The sequence below is a fragment of the Miniopterus natalensis genome, chromosome 2 (genome assembly GCF_054644295.1).
Source record: "Miniopterus natalensis isolate mMinNat1 chromosome 2, mMinNat1.hap1, whole genome shotgun sequence".
NCBI lineage: Eukaryota > Metazoa > Chordata > Mammalia > Chiroptera > Miniopteridae > Miniopterus > Miniopterus natalensis.
In genome coordinates, this window is record NC_142082.1 from 170676437 (window position 1) to 170693893 (window position 17457).

Here is a 17457-nt window from a genome sequence, read left to right on the forward strand (position 1 = left end):
TGTTTACTGTAAGGATAAAAACAAGATACTTAAAACACTTAGAAAGGTACCTGGGATCTAGTAAGTGCTATATAAATGATAGCCATAATCATAATTGATAAATTACTTGGGTTTACACTCTTAGGCATAAGATACTTGCCAGTCACAATGGGTGGGGCAGCTCAGGCATTCCTGTCCTCATTTCTTCACCTCCCCACCACCACTTACCCCTCACCACTGATGCCCCCACAACCGTATACACATTCAGCAGCATTTTCTGGGTCCCTCCCTCTCAGGAGCTCTGCTGGGGTATAGAGTTTGCTAAGGTCTCTGACAGGCCTTCCCAGTACCAGTGTCATCCGTCCAATTCTGAGCAACTTTGTCTCTCTGTTCTCACATCAAGGAGTTACAGCGTCCCAAGGGGCAAAACTCATATCCTAGCACAAAACATTTCACTTTAGAAGCAATACCAAAACTGCCTGGCCCCGAACAATGTCCCTTTCCCCAGGATTAATGTTCTCTTTTCATAACTGCTGATCAAATTAAGACTACAATGTGAGGAAGCAGAGAATGGCAGAAAGGAAGCTATAGAGTACAGAGAATTCTTCCCGGCCCCCACCCCCTACATAGCAACCACGCAGGACTCAAAGCTCAAATACAGTGCAAGGGAAAGAGAAATAAAGGGACCAAACTGATTAGGTGTTGGTATGCTGTTCAGAAAATCAGTTTAACTGAAGCTTTAAAAAAAAAAGTGCTGTGTGGTTTGTGTGATTAGATTTAAAAATTCATCTTCTCAGGTAAAATCCACTTTGTCACTCTGCTGCCCCCTGCCCTGAGTCCAAGTCATCCTGACGCTGGCTCAATAGTCTCTGAATCTGTCTCCTACCCTATGGCCAAAGTCACTGTGATGCTCAGCTAGTAACAATCACGATTCCAGGATCACTAAAAACATGGGCTTTGGGTCAGTTAAATCTGGGTTCTATTCCAGATTCATTCCTTTTGAGTTAAGTGGCTTTGGGCAAGTCTTAGAACTTCTCTGAGCGTGTTTCCCCGTCTGTAAAGTATGTGTAATAACCCTCACCTCACGACGTTGTTATGAGGATTGCATAAGGTGTAAATTGCCCAGCACATAGTAGGTACTCCACAATTGATAGCTCCTTTCTCCTTGACACTTTTGTTTTTGTTTTGATCTTGAAAATACAAACCTCTATGAAAAGGATAACTCTTTAAACTATTACCAGTCATTTGCTCCTGAATGGATTTCAGATTTTTTTTTCTTTCTGAATACAGGCTTTTATAGAGAAGATGAAGGGCAGATGGAATGTGATGGATACAGAGTAAGTGTGGGATCCTTGGAAGAAGATGACTCTAGAGTATGGAAGAGTTACAGAATCATGAGACCAGGAGCCCCAAGGCAATCATACCTCCATTAAAAACTTACCAATGCCTGGTACTTCCTTCCTCTCTTCTCGCCTTCCCCCTTCCCTCCCTTCCTTTATTTCTCCTTTTTCAAGATGTTGCAAATCCTGTGGTCAAATTATAGCAAGAAGTGAATGAGAAGTCCAAAAAAATGATCTATCCCCTAAACACAGGATTGAAAGTGTCCTAGGGTTACTGGAGTTACTGGATATGGTAGCTGTGGGCAGAGCCATGGTTTGAAGCCTTAGATATTTTTCTGCTTCTTGTCTCCCTGGGCAACTTTCAAGTGCTAAGAGAAGAAACATATGCAAATACACACACACACATCCACACACACTCCATTTACTGAGTCATATATAATGTGCATTCCAGGTACTTATGCACAGTGTAATTTAATTCTCAAAACTCAAGTATAAATTAAATTTAATTAAAATGTTCAGAAATCCAATTCTAACACCCAATACAAAAAGGAGAATACATTGACTTATAGAACCAAAAAACCTGGAGTTATAGCAGGATCCAAAGACTTAAATCTGGCTTTCTCCAATTCCCTTCCCTTATTGTCTATTGGGTTTATGCTTGGGCAGACTTTCTCCAAGATGTCCAGCAGCTTTAGGCCTAATTCCTATCAGCTTAGTCACTTCAGGACCTAGCTATTATTTTTTCCAATAATTCCCTGAAATATCTTTAATTGGAGCCTCCTTGTCCCAGCCTGTGTCACATGCATGACCTTGCAACAGTTCCCATGGTCCAAGGTGGCAATGCTCTGAAAGTCCAGGTGCAGGCCTGAACTTGGGGTGGAAAGCAAGTTTCAAGTTCTATTACTAAAAGAGTAGAAATGAATGCTCAGGCAGGTGAAAACAAGAGATGCTCCCTCTGATACTCTAGGAGGTAAGAATTACTGTCTGTTTTATAGATGAAGAAATTGAGGGTTAAAGAGATTAAGTGACCTGCTCAAGGTCACAGAGCTGGCAAATGACAGAGCCAGGACTTGAGCTGACATCTGCCAATTTCAGGGTTTCTGCTCTTATCCAGGACTCCACTGCATTAACTAGAGGTTAACACTGAGCAGTTAAGTATTAGACTGAGTTTCTAGATTGAGAAAACTCACTTTAGTTTTTAAAGACAATATAAAATGAGTGTTACTCTCCCATTCACTGTGCTAGATCCATCTCCCTCTCATTTCTCCTTCTAGACAGATTATGGCTCTGCCCATGTACACTTCTTAACAGGTAGAGCCTCTATGCAAATAAGTTCTTATTAGTAAATTTGGGGATATATTTATCTGCTTCCAGCTTTAAAAAAAGAAGAAAAAATATAAAGAAGCAAGAAATTCTCAGCGATGTCAGCCTTGTCAAACTGAAATGTCTGGAAACCCGTGTGGCAGCCAGGGGTCCATGGTGGGGATAGATTTATTTATTTATTATTTATTTCTACATTTGTGTTAAGGTCAGTGTATTCATTTCACAGTAGGGAAGGATGAATTCTGACATTTTCATAAGGGTGATTGATTGGTTCATGTCCATTTGTGAGACTCAACATGGCAAGAGGCCATGGCTAATGGAAGGGGGGGGGAACCCCCCCCAAAACAGCTATTTTTGTCTGAAGCCTTTCTATCACCATTTTGGAAATGGCCCAAAATGTTGAACAAGGGCACAGATCTGAGAAGACAGAAAGGTGTTTGACACACATTAATTAAAGTACGAAGGAAAGAATGTTGACAAGGATTTCATTTGCAACATGCATCCCAGCTATCTTGAGAGTTATGCATCTCCCCCAGGCCCCCTATGTCTTGCTGATAACCCTTCTGTGTTAGTCCCAAGGAAGCATTACAGAAGAATGAAATTCTCACAAAAGGGCAACATGCTAGACCTTTTGCCCGGAACCCTTGGTCTTACACTCATGGTCTCCATTTAAGTTCAGGTTACATGGACCTTCTTTTGGAGGGTGGGAGCTTTCCTGAGCCCCCAGACTAACTCTGTATGACCTGACCTTTGCCCTCCATGTGAGGGTAATCAGAACACACGTAACTGCTTACCCAGTGGCTGTCTTCCTAGCTAGACTCTAAGTCTGATGAGGCTCATCATTGTATCCCATGTGCCAAGCTTAGAACATAATATTCATAGTAGGCTATTTTGTACTGGTCTTGGCCTGTCAGTAACCAATGTTGTAGATGGACCAGCCCTGTGGTTCTTATTATGATTGCAACATGCCCTTTAGCAAGAACCATCAGAAAACTTTGAAAAGATACTGGTTTATTACTTAAAAGGTCTGGAAATTACACAGCACACTTGGGGCCACACAGTGAGGTCCTGGATATATATAGAGTAAGAGCTCATGGGCCTGGGCTTGGGGTTCTGTTTTCATTGGAATCGAGGGTAGGGACCCAGGGTTTCTAGAGATCACTATTGGTGAACTTAAAATGAATGAGTTAGATTTTAAAGTGTGGGAAGAGAAAACAAACAAGTAGCCCAAAGGGTCAGTTATTGAAATCGACCAAGATCTCTACAACAAGGAGCCTCAGTGTGGGGAAGTGGTCAGGTTCTTTGTCTTGTCCTGTGGCTGGCAATGTGTTTATTCAATATAGCTGTCCTTGAAATGGATGCCTTGGCAATCAAACCTTAAGTCAGGCACTTACATTACAAAAATGAAAAACAAAATTGTCAGGTATTTCACTTTATAGGCATTATCCAATATTTGTTAAATGAATGAATGAATGGTTTTAGGCCATGCAATGTCTGCTTGTTGAGCTATAGCATAGAGCCATGTTTTCATTTTGCGAAGCTCTGCCATGATTGATATTACTCAACCACACTCCGGCACCATGGATGAGAAAAGGAACTCTTATTAAATAAACTATTGGAGATCCCATAAAACGATGACACCAGTACTTCTTTGGTTAGGACATTGCCAAACAATAAGCAGAAGAAATGAGGTCAGCATTGTGTGGTGTTATGTCACTGCTCTGAACACTGGTTCCTTCCCTTCTCACTGGGGATGAAAGCAAGTTTCGTCTAAATTGTTATTCATATAGATTATTAATAGGGATCATGACCATTGTACTGGGAAGCCTTTCTCCATAAAAACAGAACACTGTTCCTTGGTGATTTGCCACATTTTTCTGTGATGACTTCACCAACTGTTTAACCCCATAGAAGCTTCCACGTTGACTCCAGAACTGGTGATTCCTGTGAACCCATGTGCATTAGGCATTGCTGGAGAGCATTCAAAGTCAGAAGACCTCTGTGGGAATGTCAACACTGGTCATCTCAAAATCCTAAAGGTGACCATTCTAATGGTGAGGGTCCCAGGTTTGAACATCCCATGATTTCAGTTATATTTCCATGGGGTCAGGAGGTGGAGGTCACTTGGTTCCATTGTCTCCACAGGCAGTTCCTGGAATAGTTAGTAAGTTACATTGCCCAGGGAGTCACTGGGGTCAATTATGCCTAAAAGAGTAGCCTCAGATGTTGCATTTTCTGTTTGGGGATTTATCTTGCATGCTATTATAAAGGGATGAAATTATTAACTTATGGATGTTCCCTGACTGTCCTCTTACCACTCTCTTTCCCAAAAGAAATTCTGGTTTTATGGATCTGTATTTTTCCCTCCTCTGTTTGTTGTTTTCTTAGGCATAATGAGAAGAGGTCTACGGTCACAAGTCCCACATCCTGAGCCATTACCCATAGAGAAAGACTATCACTAATTAGCACCTTTGTGCAGGCCTGTGGACAGGCTGCTGTTTTTTGTTTTGTTTGTTTTTTTTTAACTGCTTTCATCGTTTTGGCAAACATCCATGGATGGCTAGTCGTAAATGCTAATGAAATCTCAATTTCTGTTGGAAGATGCAGTGCTAGAACGTCTGAAAGCTCAAAAACTCTCTTTGCTCTGTGGTGCACTGTCATTTATATTAATATGCTTTTGAAACCTGCTTTTTCATATAATTTAATATCTATTTAGAGAGCATTCATCCCAAAGTAAGGCATCGCCTCTGACATTTCTCACTTTTACACCATCAGCAGGAACAAGTCATTCTTATCACCTGGTATAGAATACATTATCTTATCCTTGGAGTTTCCAGGTACTTTGGTGACAAGAACTGCACAAATACATGTGTGGGTAGACGCAAACTTTCAGTCTCTCAAGAGGAATGTAAACATGAAAATCTAAAAGGATGTGATACAACTCTTTCAAGTGCCGTTGCTTTCCTAGAGTTACAGTTTTGATGAAATGCAGCATTCACCCAACCCAGAAAACTGAACCCCAGAAACAATCAACATAAGAAACTACAACACTTTGCATTTAATATTAACCTTCTCAATAAACAGGTCAATCTACTTTCTGACCCCTAGCACAAATATCAAGGGTACCAGGCCTAAAGTTCATGCATCCATCTGGGGCTCCGTGGAGAAGAAGGAAAATGTAGCCTAGTTCACAAGTGACTACGACATTGGCTGAGCACTCTCTGAAGAGTGCATTGGTCTTGGTTACTTCTCTATCATTTTTTTAATTTTTAAAGATTTTTAAAATTGATTTTTAGAGAGAGAGGAAGGGGAGAGAGAGAGAGAGAAACATCAATGTGACCGTGAGACATGGATTGGCTGCCTCCTGCACACTCCTTACCTGGGATTGAGCCTGTAACCTGGGCATGTGCCCTGACAGGAAGTTGAGCCAGCAACCTTTCGGTGCATGGCACGGTGCCCAACCACCTGAGCCATACAGGCCTGGGCTTGAAATACTTTTTTGTTGTTGTTGTTAGTATTCACCCGAGGAAACTTCTCTATCATTTTTAATTCCAGCTTACTGGTCTATTTTAATTTCGTGATTACTGTTGCTCCCACACAGCCCTACTCCCTTCCTTTTTCTGTGATTACACACTGGTGCCTGATGCTTCACTATAGAGTTTCAGGCCTTGACAGTGTTTCCCATCACAGTGTGAGAATTTTCTGTTTTCCCAGGCCCTTGAGATCAGCTCTGTCTTTTGTGAGAAGGAGGCTTTTAAAAGACAGCTCAAGTAGTGGCTGAGCCACTCTTTTTTAAGAGTGGTGTTTGGGCCCACCAAGGAGTCCATGCATGAGCTGCCAACCGTGGCATTAGCCCAGCTCTGGAATAGCTTGTTTTGAGGAGTCTGGCTTAAGCCTATGGAAATAAAAAGACTTTTCAATGTTACCTGTCCCTGGGATGGGTGAGTTATCATTCAGAGAGCACAGGAGGCCCCAGCTAAGAGAAAAACCATCAAAACTCATTTTAACTGAGCCACAGAGTCTCACTGCAGAGCAGTTCTAACGAGGTCAGACAAATGCAGCCCTTCTCCCCTGCCCTCTGCTATTTCCTCGGTTTATTTATATATTCAATAATCATCAACAGCAACTTGAACTCTCCGCCTTTTGAGACGTCAGTACCGGGGTAGACTTCTGAGCAAGCATTTCTGCACATCAGTCAACAAGATTGTTTTCCAGGTTAAGCAGGGAGAATGTTGTCATGTGTGTAATACAAGAGAAAACCATTATGCAAAATCAATATCTCCTTAAACACAAATTACTCTAATTAGGTTGGGGCAATAAAGGGACTGATCTGTGAAGAAGCGAACTGGCTTATTGCTATAATTTCTTATTCTCTCAAAGTAATCTTTCATTAGATGAGTCAAGACATGGAAGTGCTTCTTTATACCCCAGAGGTGAATTTCCTTTACTCCTCGGCTTTTTGGGCTGCAGCAGAAGGACTCTGTGTCATGAGAAGACTATTAGAGGTGGCCTAGGATTTGGAAGCTGAATTAATATGAGCTGAGAGTGGCCCTTAAAGTCAGCTATGAGAGCATGGAGGACAGTGGACTAGGGACAATTATTGTGTGGTTCTGTGGGAAACAATGCGTGGAAGGAATATTAGTATTATTTTTGGCTTAGGTTTCAGTGAAATTAATTTTCATTTTATTGTGCTAAAGACAGGAAGCAAATACTTCTATCAGACGCATTACTTCCTTCACAAAAACACTGGAATAAAATCTTGGTTTTAGTGGAGACATATTTCTACATACAGAGATTTTTTAGTTTGTCATGAATAAAAAGCAATGTGATCTATGCAATAATAAATTCAAAAAGATATGTACAATAAAAGATCATTACTGCCTACTCTTGCTCATGGAGAAAAACCTAATGAAAATGATATTAATGTTGAAGCCTGTATTTTAGCAGTGTTTGTAACTCTGTTCTCCAATGGGAACAATGAATGTGTTTTTAGCTGGAGGCTAAAGCATTTAAAGTTCTCCAAAATCCAAGGGGAAATAATGCATGACAGTTCCTTGGCATGAGGGTTTGGCTGATGGGATGAAATGTTAGCCTGATTGTAGCATGTGGAAGCAGAAGAGGCTCCAGCATGGATGCTAAGAATGCCAGATATTTGATCTTGGTCCTGAATAACATAAAAAGCACAAGAAAGGGATAGGAGACTGGAAGAAGGCTAAATGCTTTAGGCACATATTTATACTTGAACATGGATATGGCAGGCAGCTTCTGAAATGGCCTCTAATTATCTCTGCCCCCTGGGTTTCATGCCCATGTGTAATCCCCTCCCCTTGAGTATAGTGACTCAATTCTAATGAATAGACTATGGCAGAAAGGATGGGATATCACTTCCAAGACTGGTTTACAAAGAGATGGTGACTTCTGTCCCACTTGCGCTCTCTCTCTGGTACCGCCTGCTTGTTTGCTCTGACACAGCCAGCTACCATATTGGGAGATTCTCTTTGGAGAGGCTCAAGTGTCAGAGTAATTGGGGTAGCCTCCAGCTGACAGCCAGGGAGGAACTGAGGCCCTCAGTCCAACAAACAGAGAGGAAACGAATCCTGCCAACAACCATGTGGGTGAGCTTGGAAGCAGCTCTTTCCCCAGGAGAGCCTTGAGATGACTACAACTCAGGATGGACACTTTGATTACCTTCTGTGAGAGATCCTGAGCCAGAGGACCCAGCTAAGCTGCACCTGGATTCCTGACTCACAGACACACATTCTGAGATAATACATGTTGTTCTCTGCCGCTAAGTTTTGGGATAATTTGTTACACCGTTATTGATCACGAATATAGCAGAGAACTGAAAGTTCTATCAGATCAGGCTTCGCTTCATCAGAATGGCTTGAACCTCACTATCCCTCTCTTTGAAGAACAGAAACAACAATAACAATCTTGTCTATGACTGGGAACCTCTTTTTCTTTTTTCCCAGGTGCTCTCAGGCACCCCACTCGGCTAGGGTCTGGCTCTCATCATTGTGGTGCTAGGTTTGATCCTTGAATCTTCTGGAGCTTTTTGATGACTGATAAGGCCAATGACCATATGGGTTACAGTGATGGAGAACAGTTACCACAGATGGTAAAACATTTCAGTCTCAAAGTTCTCAAGAATTTGATGATAGTTTCATAGTGGTAAGAGCGTTAGGCTGGATCCAAAAAGCTCAACTCAGCAATAGTAAGTCAACGATTGAACACTTCCTGCATTATCTCCTTGACAAGCTTCATATCTTGTGCCTACCAAGTGGAAGGCTCCACGCTAGGTCTTTGAGGAATTCCAAAATAAATGAAACCACTCCTTCCTTTAAGAATGCCCAGGACAATCATGGAGACAGACACATCCATAAATAATTCTAATAGGAAGTTGGAGCAAACATCTGAGTGAAGTACTCTCTGGCTACTTCTAAGTAAATGACCACTAGAAAGGAAAGTTTAGGGAAGTTGTTTTCTATAAGACTCTAATAACTAGAACAACCAGAATAAGTGTTTTTCATTGATGGGATTTAATTTTTCTGAGGGAAGTTGAATCAGAAGGTGTTCAAATTTGAGATATTATTATATTGCTAACATGGTATGATTTGGGCCACGCTGTCCAATGATGTGATCTAATGTTCCCAATGTGATGGTCACTGTGTAACCTCCAGAAAGCCTGGCTAAACACCAAGACTAGTGGGTGGTAAGTATAGCCTGAGATGGAAAACAGAATGGGAGTTAAGTATTGCCCACGATATAGTGTGATCTTGGAGCTAACTTAATTAATAGCCTGTTCCTCCTACTTTTAGCAACTGTGAGAGCAACAAGTAAAATGCCCTTGGTTCTGGTTCCTGGAACATGAAAAACAAAACAAAAACAGAGTTAAATATTATGGGACCTAGTTTCCCTGCTAGCGCATTGTTTTGCTTCTCCAAGGAGGCAGTCAGGCCTCTCATGGACAATGAGCTTTGGCTATAAGTCCCCACAGGATAATAGAATAAAGAGAGAATGGAAGAGCGAGTGTTAAATTTCTGCCCCTTTCCAAGGCTGTGTGCTCTCTCCTTCTTTAATCTTGATCCTATTGGTAGGATCACAGGATGTTGATTAGATCCTATTTACTAGATGGTAGTTATGATTTGTGTGAAATTGTCATGCATATACCTCAGAGTATTTTCTTCTTTCTCATTTCTCTATGTGGCTGGAGGTTAGAATGGGTTTTGGGCCAAGATCTGCTGCAAGGGATCCTCACTGTCTTGTTGGTACTCTCTCTCCTCAAGACCTACTTGGGAGTTCTTTTGAGACTTCATTGAGAGAAGCTCTTCTTAGGCTCAGGGAAGGCTAAATTACAAGCTCCAACCAAGTATTACCATAGTTGTGAACTGGGGGCATAAAGGCTTTGGACCAAATAATGATTGACATCTTCTTTCCTACTTAGCTATTGGCCCCTGTGTATGTTTTTTTGTGTATTCCTTCAGAATTTCAGGCCTGCTATCATAAAGATGTACAGTGCTGTGGTGCTTTAGGGAACAAGAAAGTTAATTTTGAAGAGAAAATCTAGGAAGGCTTCACGGAGATATGAGGTGATTCTTAAAGAATGGGTAAGAATGTGGTTCAGTAGATACACAAGGTGAGGGCATTCCAACCTGTTTCAAGTTTAGGAAGATAGCTCTGGTGGCCATGTAGAGAATATATTAAAGCTGGAGGCAACTAGAGGCATTAGGAGGTGAACTCTGCAAGAAATAAAGAATAATGCTATACAGAAAATGTGTGGCATCATCAAAACTGGCATGGAATGAGTCACTTTTTGATAAAAGAGACATCTTAAAAACATCTCAGTCAAACTTGTGATTTTAAGATAGATCTTAAGGTAGAAGAACATGAACTGTGTTTAAAGTATTTTATCAGGAAAAGTGTGATAAAAGGAGACAAAGTGCTTGGAAACCTCCTTTGAGGAGACATATGTAACTTATTCATACAGAAGATATAGAGATATTCAAAAGGATTGAAAAATACTTCCGAAATAATTCGCCTTATGAGTGCAAATAGATGTGCTTCTTCCATTGCCAATTTGGGACTGTGAAGAACAGCATTGACTGGTGATGGTGAAATAGGGGGAGCTGAGGATGAATGTACTGATGTGCTCAAACCTGCTCAAGGGCATAGATGAGTATGTTGAATTGGTGATTTATTTTCATTCCTGGGCATTGTACTTGCCTGTGGAAATTCAAAGCTGAATAGCAAAGGGTTCCTACCCATAAGAATCTTATGCCTCCTGTATGTCACCTGGGAGAAGTAAGTCCTGAACAAGTTTAAGGAGATGATGTGTATCAGTTGGTAGAAAGAAATAGGTTGCTCATCCCTCTAAGAAGATGATGGGTAAGTGGAAAATACATATAAGTGACTTAGTACATTCTCTTGGCAGGAGATAAGGTTTGGGAAAAAGTAGAGGTGAGATGTTAGCAGCTTTGATGGCCAGACTGAGGGCATTGGTAGAAGTCTTGATGATAGGTAGGTCATCACAGAGTAGCACATGGTTGCTTTCTAGTGAAATCTGAAGCATTCTAAGAAAACTCCCTTTTGAACTAAGACCATCTTTTTTGAAGTGGACCATTAATTTGCACAGACAATAAACTTTCTTAAAGCACAACTACTGCCTTAGAAAAGGTATTATATTAAGCTGGTTTACAATCATTCACACTTACTGATATTTACTATAACATAACACTTTTCTTCTGAGATCAATTTCTCCAGAATCAAGAGTTTTCAGAAACCAGAAGAGGACTGCGAAAAAATTTAGAAGTCCAGGGTATTGATAAAGAGGAATATCCTGAGTTGGGCACCTTGGGAGGGCCTATTCCATAAGGAGAGAACAGATTGATGAGACTGCAAAGAAGTAGACAGAAAGTGGGAGATGAAACCTAAGCTTGCAGAAAAACCTCTATTGGAGGAACACAGATGAAGCACTACTCAAGATGTCTCTCTACTTAGAGTCATAGTCCTGAAAAAAAAAAAAAAAAAAGCCAACATAGTTGTTCTCATTGACCTCTGCTTCCTGGTAATCAGTGATAGCCAACTGATGAGTTGTCATCTCAGTACAGGGCAGGCCAGGAGAGCTATGAATAATATTGTGCTTGGCTGGAAGGTCAAGACAGAAAGAGTAGCGATATAAGCAAAACACATCTGAGGCTTCTGTTAGTATATAGTACAGTGGTCATCAAAATTTTTCTTTAAAGGTCTACATATTAAATATTTTAGGTTGTGTGGGCCATGTGGCCACTGTTGCAAATAATGAACTGTTATAGTAGTGTGAAAGTAGCCACAGACAACACAAAAAATGAATGAGCATACTCCTATTCCAATGAGACTTAATTTTAAAAATGGAAACTTAGCCACATTTGACCTGTAGTCCATAGTTGCCCACCCCTGTTATAAAACAAAGTATCTTTCTTGTATAATAATTTTAAAAAATGGAACGAAGGCCAGGTTCAGCAAATCTCAGGCAACAAATAGTTATAGGTAAGGTGAAGCATCCAAAATCAGGGTCAAAGTATCAGGACTGGGCAGGATGGCCCAGACAGATACTGTGTCTGACCTTTGTAGAACTCCTTGTTGAGTTCAGATAGGCCACGAGGAGATGGACAGCCAGGGAACTCTCAAGATGAACGCATAAGGAGCCGGTAAAGATGAGAAAGGACTCATTTGGTTCAAAGGGAAAACGGCATACAACCAAGTGAACTGTATGGGGTAACGTTAAGTAGCCTTCTCCATGGACAGGTAGGGGCAGGTATGATATCAACTGGACTCTGCCTCACAAACAAAACGGTGCTTGTGTTAGAGCATCCTACCCATACTAACAGGCAGCAATTTCCCATATGTCTCCACCTCCCTCAGCCCTGGAATTCAACCCCCTCACCAAGAATGTATTTGTTGATATTCCACATGGTTAATTTGTTTCTAAATTTCTTCATGGAATTCAAAAGAGCAGTTTGATTTGGGACATTTCATTTAGTCTCTGAGAACGAGACTATAGTTCATCTTTCATGCCTTTTTGCTTTGCATGCCAAATACAACTTAAATTGTCATACTCTCTTCAGAACCAAATACCATCTTGAAATTTATTCTAATTGTTTAAATTAATTTTGATTCAGATGGTTTTTCTATCTCAAGTAAACAATGCACATTTAAGAAATTAAAGTCATTATTTTTCCCATTGAAATAATTTTCTTTCAAGCAGAACATTGTTTTGTCAATAATTAGGATGTCTCAATACTTTCTATAATTTTTTCAGATAATCCTAGGTGGAATGTTAAATAATGGTCCAAAACCAGAGTCCTGGTTCTAATTCTGCTACTCGTTAACCTATGTAATCTTGGACAAATTGTCTAATTTCATTTTGTTGCTTATTTTTTCATTCTCAGGGGAATAAAAGAGACATTAATTCTTACTCTGGTTCTCTAGTAAGATTTTGTAGGAATTTTATAAGTTAATATATGCAAAAGCATACTGTAATTGTAAGGCTCTGTCAGAACAGTAGGTATTATGATTCATCAAGCATTTATTTTGTTCTTACTTTGTACCAGGAACTGTGCAATGGATGAGGGACACAAAACCGAAGATGACTAAAAGCTAACCATATCAAACTGTTAATCATCATAGCTAACATTTGTAAAGCATTTACTGTGCTCTACACGCTCTATATGTGTATCAGTTTATCTTTACAGTATAAATAAGTACAATTATTGTTCCCATTTAAAATGAGAACATTAGCCCGGCCGGGCATGGCTCAGCGGTTGAGCATCGACCTAGGATCCAGGGGATCGGAGTTTGATTCCCGATCAGGGCACATGCCCGGGTTGCGGGCTAGACAGCTGATCAATGACTCTCTCATCACTGATGTTTCTATCTCTCTCTCCCTCTCCTTTCCTCTCTTTGAAATCAATAAAGATATATTTAAAAAATAATAATAAAATAAAAATAAAATGAGAACATTAGCACAAAGAGAGGTTAAGTAATTTGCCCCAGGTCACAATGATAGTAAGTGGCTGAGCCAGAATTCCAACCTATAATGTTTGATTTCATCATCTATGTGCTTTACCATTATGCTATACTGAATATCAGGATTACGAATCCTTCACTAGAGGTGATTAGAAAGTCACTACTGATTTTAGAAAATGCAAATAATTAGGAAGAAATAAAAGTAGGGATGGCCAAAATAAATATTTCCCTATGTGTGTTTCAGGGAACACAAGTCCCCTAGGTGCTCTGCTATAAAACAGAGTATGTAGTCAGATGTTTGGGAAACATCTTGACCCTCTTCAGCGTCTTAAAGTATGTTAGCCTAGTAAAGCCCTACCTGGAAGTCCTGCAGAAAATATATTTTTCCCCTTTGGCTTGATCCAGTGTTTCCCAAAAGCATGTGTCCTTTTTCACCAACATCATTAACCAAGTTCTGCTGAATATAGTGTCTCCCTGAAACACTGTTGTAGAACTTAACTTTGAAGAAACTTGGCATGAAGTAGAAGGGTAGTGATTTGAAACAGCTAAATGAGAATGAGAAAGGGTCCTGACCATGAACAAAGTAAGAAATTGCTGAAGAGCTTGTGAATGCAGCTGGTCTTGAAAACCATCCATCGGTGAACATGCCAATTGGCATGGTTATGAGGTTCTCTGGAGCTACGCTCAGCAGTTACAGTAGGGGCAGAGAATGTGAAAGTTTGTATTGATCCAGGATTGCAAACTGGCAAGGCAGATAAAGTAGAAGATAAGAAGAAAAAAAATGAATCGGCTATTAATATTTTAAAAGAGTAAGACAAAAATGATGTTGCTATATTTGTTTCCCATTGTACAGTCTTTAAAGTAATAAACCTACAGCCTTCAGAAATGTCATTGTATAAGTAACTTGACAAAGAAGACAGAGAAGCATGTGTTCATCAATTTTGAGGAAAAGGTGACCCTCTCCCTAATTAATTTGGTGTCCTTTACACATTCCCATTAGGAGTATGACTAAGACTTTCAAAGCACTGATGATTGCACAGTTCTGACATTATTCCTAGTACTTACAGTACATTCAGGGGTCTCCCAAGCATATGCATATCCTGATATGAAGAGATTTCAGTCCAGCTTATTGATATCTCAGGTGTTGGTGGCTGGGTAGATGGCCTTGCTCAGTTGTGACTAATGCCCAGAGGCTGGCTAAGAAAGGCAATTCACATGGCAACTCAGGAGTGTTGGAGTATGGATCTCTTGAAAGAGAGAAGAGGTTGGTCTCAGGAGGTAATTGTAGGGGCCTGCTTCTCTCAATTGCTGCTCCCAAAGGAACAATGCCCTCTAGCAGTTGGTCTTAGTTCTTTAGTAAGCACACCACTTTCACTTTAGTAAGCACACTCCTTAAAGTTTAAAATCTCAGGACCCCTTTACACTCTTAAAAACTATAAAGGTCCCCAAAGAACTCTTGTTTGTGTGGGTTATATCTATTGATATTTATTGTTTTTGAAATGAAAACTGAAAAAATTTTAAATATTTATGTATTAGTTTATTTTTAAGTAGAAATAATAAATCCACTACATGTTAACATAAATATTTTTGTAAAAAATGTGTATATTTTCCAAAGAAAAATAAAAATTAGTGATCAGAGAGTCACTGTTTTGTACTTTTGCAAATCTCTTTAATGGCTGACCTAAGAGGAGACAGTTGGAATCTCCTATCTGTTCCTGCAATCACTCGGTCATGATCTGTTGTTTTGATTGAAGAAAATCCTGCCTCACACAAACACATAACTGGAAAAGGGAGAAGCATTTAATTGTTCTGTGGGGTTTTTTTTTCAGATAATGGTGGGCATTCTTCTTTGATACTATACCAAAATTTAAAAAAGTGGCAGTTTTGAATGGTTAGTTGCAATGTAGAACCTGAAACCATATTAATGAAATCTTGGTATTCTACTATATTAAAATCCAAAAGATTAAGAAGAGAGGGAGATTCTAAGATGGCGACAGATTGAGTGGAAGCTACACTGACACTCTCCCAGGACCAAACTGAAATTACAACTAAAATATAGAAAAACCATCCTGAATAATCAACTGAAGACTAGCTGGAGAGCACCCTCATAACCAAGGACATAAAACAGAGACTGCATAGAGACTGGTAGGAAGTGCAGAGGCGCAAGAGGGCTGGCTGGGCTCCCACAGGCAGCAGCTGAAGGTCCGGAGGGATATCTCAGCTGTGGGGGGTTCCCACTGAGAACTGTTGGGCCTAAACCCCAAGCTGGGCTTCCCAGCCCAGAGCACCAGAACTGAGAAAGTGCCCACATAACATCTAGCTGTGAAAAGCGGCAGGGTTTCTGTCTGCCAGGGAGAGACAGCTGGAAATGCAGGCACCCTCTTAAAGGATCAATGCACAAAGTTTTGTGTACAGCCACTCACCTTGGGCTCTGGCTGAAGGACAGCAGAGAACTAGAGCTGCATGAGGATAATCCAGAGATACTGGCTCAGAGAATAGAGCTTAAAGGGCAGCCATCTGGATTCCTGTGCTGAATAATTCCCCCATACAGCAGAGGACATCTTTCTCAGGCAGAAATTTACCTGCCAAGCAGATTTTGCCTGGGGAGTGGGTGGGAAGCAATTGCCTCACCCTGTTGGAAAAACTCTCACTTCAAGCAGTGGAGTTTCTACAGCCTGAGGCTCATTAAAAGACTGAATAACAATCAGCCACCCCACCCTGTGGAGTTTCTACAGCCTGAGGCTCATTAAGAGACTGAATAACAATTAGCCTCTGGGTGCTTTGACTCTGCCTGATTTGCTTCTGAACCCAGGGCTTGGAAAAGCAGACCTTGGTGCACATCTTGGTCCTTTCCAAATGCACCTGCCCCCAACAGAGAGAACCACAAGCTGTGGAGTGAGAAAAGTTTCAAACAGGGTACTGAAGGCCAGTCACAAACAGCACCCGACATTGGCCTGCCCCAGAGACCATGCAAAGACTGGGAGTCCTAGCAGATCTACCAAATACATAGAAACAAACCCAAACAGGTAGCTAAAATAGGGAGACAAAAAACAAGCCCCCAATGAAAAAATAAAAGAATTCTCCAGAAGAAGAGCTAAATGAAATGGAGATATCTATCACATATAGAGTTTAGAATACTCATCATAAGAATGCTCAACAGCATGAGAAAAGAAATTATGAAGGAAACTATGAAGGAAATTAAGAATGACAGAGTAGAAATAAAACATACATTGGGAAGGAATAAACAGCAGATTAGGGGAAGTGGAGGATTGGATCAGTGAATTAGAAGACAAAGTAGAAAGAATCAGTCAAAGAACCAAAAAGAAAAAACAATTTAAAAACAGGACAGTTTAAGAGAGCTGTGGGACAACATGAAACTAAACAATATTTGCATCAGAGGAGTGCCAGAATATATAGAAAGCAAGAATTGGAGAGCCTGTTTGAAGACGTAATGGTAGAAAATTTCCCTAACCTTGTCAAGGAAAAAGTCACACAAATTCAGGAGGCACAAAGAGTCCCAACCAAGAAGAACCCAAAGAGACCCATGCCCAGACACATCATAATTAAAACGCCAAAAATTCAACAAAGAGAGAATCCTAAAGGCAGCAAGAGAAAAGCAATTTGTTACCTACAAAGGTGCTCCCATAAGGCTATCAGTTGATTTCTCATCAGAAACTCTACAGGCCAGAAGGGAATGGCATGAAGTATTCAAGGTAATGAAAAGCAAGGGTCTGAAACCAAGAATGCTCTATCCAGCAAGACTACCACTCGAAACAGATTTTGAAATAAAGAGCCTCCCAGACAAAAAACA